The sequence below is a fragment of the Spinacia oleracea genome, chromosome 6 (genome assembly GCF_020520425.1).
Source record: "Spinacia oleracea cultivar Varoflay chromosome 6, BTI_SOV_V1, whole genome shotgun sequence".
NCBI classification, from domain to species: Eukaryota; Viridiplantae; Streptophyta; class Magnoliopsida; order Caryophyllales; family Amaranthaceae; genus Spinacia; species Spinacia oleracea.
Genome location: NC_079492.1, coordinates 76,483,219 through 76,494,598, shown reverse-complemented (window position 1 = coordinate 76,494,598; position 11,380 = coordinate 76,483,219). Strand labels below are relative to the sequence as shown.

At 34.4% G+C, this 11,380-nt stretch overlaps 1 long non-coding RNA gene across 1 annotated transcript; it reads right to left on the bottom strand.

Moving 5' to 3' along the window:
- Positions 1–358: 358 nt before the first annotated feature.
- On the bottom strand, positions 359–4,148 carry LOC130462650 (uncharacterized). The gene is made up of 7 exons (XR_008923271.1): positions 4,007–4,148; positions 3,812–3,908; positions 3,650–3,718; positions 3,022–3,107; positions 1,983–2,178; positions 1,786–1,866; positions 359–643 (listed from the first exon to the last, which is right to left on the bottom strand). It is a non-coding gene; the product is annotated as an uncharacterized lncRNA (long non-coding RNA).
- Positions 4,149–11,380: the final 7,232 nt, after the last annotated feature.

Genomic DNA, 11,380 nt, shown 5'->3' with positions numbered 1-11,380 from the left:
GACTCCCCCATCATTAAATGACCCCCGGCACTACGACAGAAATGGCTTTTAATAGCGCTTAATAATGCTTTTAACAGCGCTTCTTGAAGCCCTGTTGATGGCTCCGCTATTAAAAGTAAAATGTACCTTTAATAGCGCTTTTGAAAAGCGCTGTCATATATAATAGTAGGATAATTCAAATGTTTATTTCATAGCACATTATAAGCGCTATTAAAAAAATGCTATTAAAGATTTGGCGCCATCTTTTAAATTATTTTCTAATATCGGATGTATATGAAGCGCTATCAAAAGATATATATATATATATATTTATATATATATATAAACATACTTGAAAAATATTTCATTTTTTCCCACAAATAACACCATATATTGAAGAATAGTAAATAGTTAAAAATTAATTTTCAAACCTCAATTAAAAGAATTTTTGCAATTGTCACCATAATAAAACCTATTACATAGATCTAAATTAAAATTCTAAACTCTAAACTACATAAAATACATTAATTAATAGTCTTATGTTTGTTGGTTCCTTGAACATAACCTAGCAATTATACAATTGTTGAACAACATGGCGCACCCATTCGGTTCTTACTTCGTCAATCTGCTCTTCATAACTTGGAAACTGACAATCTGAAATGTACTGCGAACCAATGGGGTATAAGAATTCATACATAATATAGAAGGGAAAAAATCCGAAAGAATTAATATTACCATAAACATTAAATATCATACATATGAAGAAGAAAATGAATTGTATTCCTCTAAAAGCTCATGGTCTGCAGATATCGGTCTGGAGTAGCATAAGCTAACCATAACAACTCAAAATACAGCTGCAAATTGCTACAGAACTCACCTGCTCTAATTGAAAAGAAAAGAGTCTACAAGAACACAACTCCCCCTTAGAAAATCTACTCTAATTGAAAAGATAGAGTTTATGAGAACACAACTGTTCTATTCTACTCTAACTTATTTTAATGGTTTGTTAGCTGAGAGGAAAAAAAAATCTACAGTTCACAATAATAATAATCTTTGGTTTTTATGGGAACCTGCAGATTAAACAACCTCGAGAGGGTATGACAGCAAGCAGATACTAAAATTCTGCAGTTTACACAACCTCAAGAGGCATGGAAGCAAACAGAAACAAAGCAGCACTATAGATTAGATGATGATGCTCATTAAAATTCAACACAAACGCCTCACATTAGACTCTAAAGCTATTATGGCTTAGTTCTCCTAATCTTTGTAAGTCTCTGAAAATATAGAGGATAGAAGGCTAGAAGCCCACAATCATGTCTAGCGACAAAACTTCTTCAAGAACAATAATAAAGTAGCACACTTGCATATGCTAAACTAAGCATATCGTAAGTATCAGGAAATGTAACTCAGTTCAGCTCATGGAGAAGCGTATAGTACACAAAGAAAGTCACAATTTTCATACAAGAACCTTGGACGCACATCTGTTTGTTCAATATCCAAAAAAGATACATAAAGATCTATCCCATGTACCATTTCATTGTAGGTATTGATGGCTGCCAAGTATTCCGGCAGACTCTAGTTCTAAATTCTGAAAAGTTCCAGAGAGGTAATTAAGACACTAGTTAATGAAAGGAGGGAGCAGAATTTTGATTTGTGTTAACCTTCCCTCACATCTTTCTTTTGGTTTGCAACAGTTAGTTACTAACTTAAACATCAGTTGTGTAGTGTAACTATAGTACTATTAGTTACTAACTCAACTTCCTATGCCATGAATTTAGCCCTTTTAAAGTAGTTTAGTTAGCTTACCAGGTTGCGCCTCTTAAAGGTCTTTATGCTCAGCTCGTCATCCTATTTGATTTTCCAGAAGGCCTCAATAGTATCCAGTGCCTGCACCATTTATAGGTAACTTTGCTGATTATCAACAATTCATCTTCATATTTGATTATGCATTCCTCACATATAATATTACAGACAACAGTTACAAAAGATCTCGTGCACTATACCTTAAGCCAAGCTGCAAGTTTGGGCCTCCCTTTTGTGATATTATACTTGTGCAAATCTTTAAATAAAGGATAGTATCTCCGTACAAATGGAGCATACACAACAGCAAAATAGCAGCAAATATATGTATATATATGTAAATAGCAGCAAGTTTGGGCCTCCCTTTTGTGATATTATACTTGTACAAAAAGTGACAATCTGAAAAGTAATGTGAAACATGTATAAGATATCCATGTATATATATGTATAGATATACAGTGTATATATATATATAAGGAAAAAATTAAAAACGAAAGAATTAGCGTTACCATAAGAACTAATCTTAAAAAATAAAATTAACGAAATTATAAGGAGCTATTGTCTTTTCCTGCTCTTTTACCAACTTAAATACGCTAAAGAAAAAAATAGGACATGGAACAGTTGACAGAAAAGGGAACTGAATGGATGCCTCATATACTAACCTGCCCGATGATCCACTAGGAAAAAAACTTCAACTAACTACCCTATTTCACCAGCAATGAATTCGTACAACTTTTCATATCGGTTTGATAGCCAATACAGTAAACCCATAAGATGTAAAATACTAGTCCTTCTGCAGCTCTTCTACTCCCACAAAGGAACCCAAGATCTTGGTTCATTGTACATTTATGTGTACTACTAGAAGTTCCATTAAATCAAAATGTCATTTTCTACCAGTTACAGATCAACCATAAAAACCGGTTAAGAGCAAGTTAAATATAACAATCCTGTCATGCAATGGTGTCAACTTGAGTGAAACTTCAGTTCAATTCTACACTAAAATGTAGACAAATTAAGGAAAAGTATGCTTCTCAGAACTTAGTAACTTACATTATAATTGTGTGTGGTCGGTATATTATCTTATTTTACTAATTAAATATCACAACTTTACCCAGAGGAATGGAAGTGACCAAATTTCTTGTTGTCGTGCCACATTAATCACACTTGAAAATGCAACTAGGCACAGCTGCACGATCTTAAGATATAACATCCAAATGATAGATTGTAATAAAGCTATCATACCTGTGCTTGTCTCTTAAATTTCTAGTGCAGAATCCTCCTTTTGCAGGTAATGCATGACCCATCGTTATGATATCAATTTTCTCAACCTGCAATCCATGTCAAAATAGGTGTTATATAGAGTTGAAAGAAACTATTAAAATCTCAAAATCGGAGTACAACAAGAACTCAACAGTGTTCCAATATACCTCTTCCAAACTCTTATAGCACACAATGAGTTTCTCTCATCCATCAAAAGGAGAAACATGTATTTTTCCGTCAATTTAATAATTTTAGTTGACCAGAATTGTGCAAGCAAAAAAAAAAAGCAATATGAACTTTTTCTTTGAGACTGTATGAGCAAGAATGAAACTGCATTCTGTACGCTGTACATTCCATTCATTTTTATTTAATAAAAATAAGCAATAGAAATACTTTTACAAAAGTTCTTTGCTGGAGGTTTTTCTTCAACAGAGAAGTCCCCAAAACCTGGACTAATAGGGATTAACTATATCTATTTCTCCTAGTAACCCAGTAAACATGCTCTCACAATTCAAATCAGACATAAATTTTAAATTCAAATTAAACCCTCAATTAAGCCAGACTACAAAATTAGGCATAATCAATCAATATTGAACAAAGAAAAACAAACCTTGACAACTGCAGAGCTCAATGGACGCTTTGTAGGAGGCTAGTCCTTTAGATTCGTCCTATTATCAACCTAATTTCCATCAATTAGTTCAGAAAATGAATAGATTTGAAATGTTTGTGAGACAAAAGAAGAGACAGATATAGTATAAAGATCGAACAAAACCTTGTTAAAGTGGAGGATTAGGGCCGAAATTTCTTGGAGCGTTGCCTGTAAATCCTCCCCGACGAATACCTCTTGGATCTCTAATATGCTTTGTGATCTGCAGAAGCCACAATTCATAGCCCGAAACCACGCGTTGAGAGGAGAACATACGAAATTGAAGAAGAACATACGAAATTGAGAAGAGGAGAGAGAAACCACGCGTTGTCGGCATTGCAGAGGGTTGAAATCGTTGCTCGATCCGATTGTCAGTCTTGACTCTTGAGAAGTTAGAGTAGAGCAAAGGGTTTCGGGGAGAGCATAAAAAACGGAAGAATGAGAACCCAATTTTTTTAAAAGATAAATTCTAAGTTTTATTTATTTATTTTAATAGATTTTAATAGGGGTTTATTAGAAAACGCTATAATAAGTATCAGGTATGACAGCGCTTATTTTATAAGCGTTATAATATGTTGTATTTAATATCTTTAACAGCAAAAGAGATAAAAGCGCTATTAAAATAACGCTATAAAATGTCATTTCTGTAGTAGTGGGCCCTATTTTGTCATAAACCCTTTTCTCTCTTTCTTGCCCAACACTCCTCTTTCTCTCTCCTCCTTGCTCGTCCGGCCCTCGTCTCGCACACGAGTGCCCGGTGCTGCTCGTGCCCCTTGCACGGCACAGCGCCCATCCCCCTTTATGCGCGTGTGTTGTTGTTGTGTGGTGCTGCCGCTGCTGCCTTCCCTCGCCCAGCCGCACGCCCACACTCCCTCTCTCTCTCGCCCTCGCGCCCACACTCCCTCACTCCCTTCGCCCGCGCCAGCGCGCGCTGCTCCCCTCTCGCCAGCACTGCTGCGCGCCCCTGCTGCCCGTTCCTCTTCGTCGCTGCACACACGCCCACGAGTGGTGCGTTGTGTGTTGACGTTGTTACTTGTTCATTCGTTGTTCAATCTTTTTCGCCCAATCACATTAATTCGTGGTTGTTCCGTGTTATAGGCCGGATTGGTATAATTCTCTTCTTCCTTACCTATTCTATTTAAATTCCGTATTTTAAATTATTATATTAATATTGTTTTGAGTAATTAAAATGCTGGGAACCGGTTATGAATACCGTGGTTTGAGGATTTGCGTGTTGTGATTCATTAGGCTTGTTTTAATTATTAAAGGATAAATTTTCAGATTTGTTTATTGAATAAAGTATTGATTTTTATGATGATAAACTAGTGTTATTGGGATTTTCAAGTTAGGGTTTTAACCTAGACCTAATGAGTCAATTGATTAGCATAATTAGGTGATGATTTTAATTATGATAATCAATTATATTTTCAGATTTGAATAAAGGTTTAAAGTGTCAATTTTTATTGATTTTAAAGGCGGAAAAAGTATGTTTTCGTACTAGGGATTGATTTTGCAAATTGAGACGTTTTTATTATTGAAAAACGATTGAATTATAAAGTCTAAAGGAGGTTTTAAATTTTATAAAGTTGCTGGAAATTTAATGAACATGGAAATAATTTAAGTTTCATTATTTTGATGATAGGAGGTGATTTCTAGTTGAGTGCTCGTTATTGCAAAGGCCCCTACGCTTAGGTATTCAAGGTACGTACAAGTCTAGGGCGACCACACCTTTTGTCAATGGAATTACATGATTGTTGATGATGTAAATTACATTATGTGGAATCATGTTTATTTTGGTGAACGAGCATGTGATTTGTGATGTTGGATTTGTTGGATCAATTGTTGAACAAGCATGTTGGAATTATTATGAGTATGGATTTCATTGTCAATCATGTTGTTCAATATTTATGCATGTATGGTTTATTTCACATGCAAGGGATAGATTATTTATTTGTATGCTATTGTACGGGATGTCTAGCATACTTTGAGCCAATTATTCGTACTTCGTTGTACTATTTATTTTACCACATGTGAAGGGTTAGCTCACGTAAACCACCGCACATGTAGGGCTCAGTTGGGAATATTATGTATGAAATGAATTAGGATTTGTCGTGCAAGGGCACAACCCTCATGTTAATGTGCATGATGTGGAGTCTCACTTTGGTAAGGACGAACATGGTAGTAATATCACAAGTGTCTTGCCTTGTTGATCACAAGTCCTAAAGCATTTAAAATAAGATTGTTTTGGTTGTTGTTTATTAAATGTATGTGTGCAAGTTGGTGAGTCTTGAGTTCGCCTTTTATAAAATATTAATAAACGTAAAGTGCAACCAGAACAAGCTTCAAAACTCTTGGAACGTATATACCTTGAGTATGAACAATGGGGGGAGTCTTGCCGGAAAGCTCGTACTCCTACTAATGATACAAGACGTTGTTTCATTTATATTATGCGCAGGAATTCCGTCGGTATGGCCCGATTTTATTATTATATATTTGGTGTATGGTTGGCTCCCATCACCTTTTCCCTTTGTGGATTATTCTTTTGGCCCGTTCGAAGCTTATTCTAATTAAATTGTGATTCAAGAGTCGAGTCAAGAGTCGAGTCAAGAGTCGAGTCTTGTATTCATGATTGATTGTTTATTATTATATGGCTTTTGCATGTTGATTAGTAATTAGTGAGTGATGCATGTTTTAGTTTCATTCACTCTATGCTTGTAAGTACTCAGCTTTTGCTGACTACATGCTTTGTGTGTTTTGGTCATGGCCTTTGCCTTAATGACCCTATGATGATCTATCATTTGCACTTGCATTGATGGGGAGTAGAATAAAATAGCAGGTTGGTAGATCGGAATCATGTGGCTTGGGATGATCGAGAGAGTTACATGTTTTCGTATTTTGAACTATTTAATAATACTTTAATTATGTTTGAAATGTTTGAAACTATTTATGTTTTGGGTTTTGGGCCATTATGGTTCCAAATTGTAGGAGGCCTCAATATTTCATTAATTATGTTTTTAAAAGTTAGTTAACATTTAATTCCGCTGCGTAATTCTGGTAATAGCCTTAACCGTTATCACGGTGGCGGTAATGCTTTAGTAATTCATTTATTTTAAGTTGGAAAATGATTTTATAAAAGCAAGGAATTATTAGGGTGTTACAAATTGGTATACTAGAGCTTAGTTTCATTCCTTCTTTGTAGTAAGCAATACTACAAAGTGGTAATCGGAGACTAATGCGGAACTTTAGGATTTTTAAACATTATTTTCCTAAAGTCAAAACGTATTATTTTGAGTACTCAATATTTTAAAGGTCAAATATCAATTATTTTGGGTCATTTGAAATGAGTTGAAAAGTTGGATTATTACGTATTAATTTTTCCGAATTTTTTTTTATTCGAAAATTTCGAAAATAATTCGAATTTATTTTAACAATTTCGGAAATTATTTTATTTAAATATCCGAATTATTTTAATTATTTACTTATTTATTTATTTATTTATTCGAATATTTTTCGAATTTATTTTTTTTAAAATTTTCGGATTTCTTTTTATTTTATTTTAAATTATCCGAAATTTATTTATTTATTTATTTAATTAATCAATAATTCTTATTAATTTTCGATTTTAATTTAAATAATTTCAACTAAGTTAGGAGTTATTTCTTAATTAATTTCGAAAATTAATATTATTTTCAAGTGAGAATTGGGTAGACTAAGAAGGGCATATTAGTCTAAGAATGCATATTATGTGACAATGTGATTTATTAAGTGCCATGAATATGTTCTAACCATGTTTTATCTTGCTTTATGTGATTAATTGCATCATATTTCATGTTGAGCATATATTTGTGCATTGAAATTGTATGGCTCCACGAACTATTTATTGTATCCTTTTGGGGTTGGAATTTCAATGGAAACGCGTTAGTAAGACTTTTGAGTTGTGAATTTTCAGGAATTAAGGATGCTACCTTCTAAGTTCCCCAGTCTAGGATACTTAGAGAAGATGGATAATGAGACTCCTCGCACGTATGTTCAGAAGATCGTGTTTGCTTGTGACTATTTGGCTTCGACCAAGAATATGCCCCACCTTAGGCACAAAGATATGATGGCTAGTATGGTTATACATTGTTTACCCCATAAGAACCCCTACATAGACCTCAAGAACAAGTTCAGTGACATGCATTTTGGTGATGGTACCCCGAATTGGTACAAATATGGGACTAGTGATGGTAGGTGGAAGTATGACTCTGAGGTTCTTGCTACTATCTTAGAGGTTGCAGAAAATAGCTATGAGGATGGGAAGTACTCTGCGGGTCAAGGTATGGGCTATGGAGGAATAGAAAGTGATGGTGAGGATGACATGATCCATGATGAGCAAGCTAGTGAGGTCGAGGAGGATAGTGATGATGATGTGGTAGAGATTGAAAATCCTAACCCTATAGTTCCTGAACCCACCATTGAGATATCTAGTGGATCTGAAGATGAGTTTGAAGAGAATAATGTGGTTGATAGTGAGCCACAACAAAATGATGAGGCTATGGATGAAGACTCGGATCCGGAAGAAGACTTGGATGATCCTAATGATCAAGACTTTACTCCAGAGCAATACAAGGAAAGAAATGATCGTCGTGATGATGTTACTTTCTAGAGAAATGTAATCCTTAGTTTTATATTTCGTTGATTAATAAAGTGGCAAAGCTACTATTTATGGTTTTAGTTTTATGTTTTATCATAGTTGGAGAATAAATGCTATGGCATTAGTGGATGTAAGACTTACTCATTGGAGTTTTAATAAAAGAATAGAATTTCCTTTTTCGTTATCCTTTAAGTTCAATTCTCAATTCTAAGTCTTGTGGGTATCGCAAAGGGATTACTTGTTATTTCTTCAATGAAATTTTATGTGCAAGGTGGTTTAGTAGCAACCATCTAAATTTACTTGCATCGAATAGTGGGGTGAGAAGGCCCAAGAATGGCGCCAACTCTTCCCCTAGGTTGCGCCTAAATGTGTTCTTGTTGTGAGTAGGTTCGTTGTTGAACTAGTGTGTATAACCCCGACTTCTATACACCATTAATTAGGTTAATTATCTTTAATTAGCAGCGGAAACCCTAAATTAGTCGGAGCGTCACATGCCGTATCTCCCTCGTGGAAAATACAAGGCGACATAACCTTTTTAAATTTACTGACTACTACTGAGTAACAGTAAATATACTTAACTTCGATTAATTCTTTACTATTTACATTGAAATCTAAATAAACCTTAATAAGTATTCCTAACATAGATTAAACATTAATATTAACTCAATAATTGAAATTTAACTTAGTGTTTAATTAGTTCGTCCATTGTTACTAGTGATATATAATTACTCTTACTATATATCAAATATTGACTTGACTGTCACATCCTCACACTAAGGCATCCAGTAGTCTTCATTGTACCTAAAACATAAGAAGCAACATCGTGAGCCGAGGCCTAGTAACATACTACCCTAACAACGTAAATTCATTTCAATTCATTTTATTTACTTTGCAAAAAGGAAGAATAGAATATAGTAAATCACTTTCATACAAGCATTATAATAAAACATCATTTATAACTTGAAACTTTAATAGTTCCCATTATCTTTCATAAACATTCATTTTACTTGGTAACTGACAAGTTAGCCTTGCGGGACGTCTCCCACCTTGCGATAGTCCTCAAGGAGCACTCTCCCTTGTTGGACATACGCCCGTACCTAAATAGTTTCTCTTTCAGCTTGCGGTAACCCTCAAGGAGCACTCTCCCTTGTTGGGTGTCCCGCGGTACGTGCACGACCTAGAAATAGTAACCCCACTAACTGCCAGAACCTGTTACACTTTTATTTATCATGTTTCGTATTTTATTCGCATCTCATAAAACATTATTCTTATAAAATCATTCATAACATATTTAAATATCATCATTCATAAACCACTTATAAACACATTTTATATCCCACAATCAAATAAAAAGCATATCATTATAAACACATTTCATAATCTCATAAAACACATTTCATAAGGGATCGTGGGTGTTAGCAATAGATGTTACCTTAACCGTAGTTTTATACTTCCCGTTTGATGGACCGTTCTTCCTAAGCTCCGCGTACCGATTTCTTTTAGAAGATTTATTGAATTAGTGTTAAACGATAAATAATTTAAATCAATATTTTGAAAATAATATTTTATATATTTTTATTAATCTATAACTTTATAAACCAGTTTAAACATAAAATGTTACTAAATCCAAATTTTAAGTTAATATTGTAAACAATTAGAGTAACAACTATTCTATTATATTAAAAGAAATCAATTAAAGTGGAAAAATAACAATTACGATATACTAAAAGCTATTGGGCCATGGGCTTACATGAAAACATAGAAAATAGAACAAAGTTCCTGACTTCTGGAACACAAGCAGGGGAGCAACAGGGCACGCACAAAGGAGGGAGGGAGGAAAAAAAATGGGGCGGTTGAGTGGTGGTGACTGGCCGGGAGGCGGAGCGATGCAGCGCCGCAGCAACAACACGCCAGCAAGGCGGTGTTGGTGGTGATCTCAGGGAGGCGCGTCGATGAAATAGAAGAGTAATGGTGAGTGAAGCCGAGAAGGAGAACAGAAGGGTGGGCGAGCACAGGGACCTACGGGGTTGGTGGTCGGAGGTTAGTGGGTGGTCGGTGGTGGATTTTCCGGTAGGAACAGGAGGCGGTCGTTGGTGGTGGTGGTTGTTCAAAGCTAAAACGAAGGTAATAAAAATGGTGAATTATTTTTTTTTTTTTAACGGTGAAAGCTTGGTTTTGAAATTGAATTTTCTGGTTAAATGAACAGCTATTTTTAGGGACTAATGGTGTTGGATGACATAAGAGATGAGCTCAATTGAAGCTCCATTGATTGACAATTGTAGAGTTTAATTGATTGACAAATGTGAAAAAGAATTCAGAAATTGATGACTAGGGTAATGAAATTCTGATTAGTGTCATGGAAATTGATGAGTCATATGGAGATGAACAAGGGTGGTGTCAAGTAGAAAGTGAGTTTGACTTCCATGGAGAAAAGAAAAAGGAAGTGGCGTGAAGAAGAAGAAGAAGAAGAAGAAGAAGAAGAAGAAGAAGAAGAAGGAAGAAAGAAACTGATTTTTGGTTTCTCAATTGAAAAGGGGTACTTTGGTAATTGCAAAATGTTAGGAAAAATTTCTGAATTTTACTCCTCTACTTGAACTTAAATTGAAAATAATTATAAATTTTAATCAAATATTATAAAATCAAAATAATAATAATAATAATCTTACCATTAATATATTTAAATTTTCAAGTCAAAATAATTAAAATTGGAAGTTCAAAAAGTAAGATTTAAAACGGTTTTGCGTTAATAAAAATAATTAAGCATAATAAATCGAGTTTTAAAAATTCGGGGTATTACATCCTTACCCCCTTAGAAAAAGTTTCGTCCTCGAAACTTGAAAATTAGCCGCATAAAATGATTGTTGAAAATCGAAAACATTCGAATAAAAGTATAATATTTTATTTTAAAACCAAGATCTCACAATTTCATTCCAATTCCGACAATGTCTAGCTTTCATTCCTCCATCTTCTTTGATGACTCCGCTTCAACTCGAGACCTAGAATTGAAGAGTAAAGAATACAAAAGGGGCAAAATTATATATCGACCCTTAATCGTCATTAAG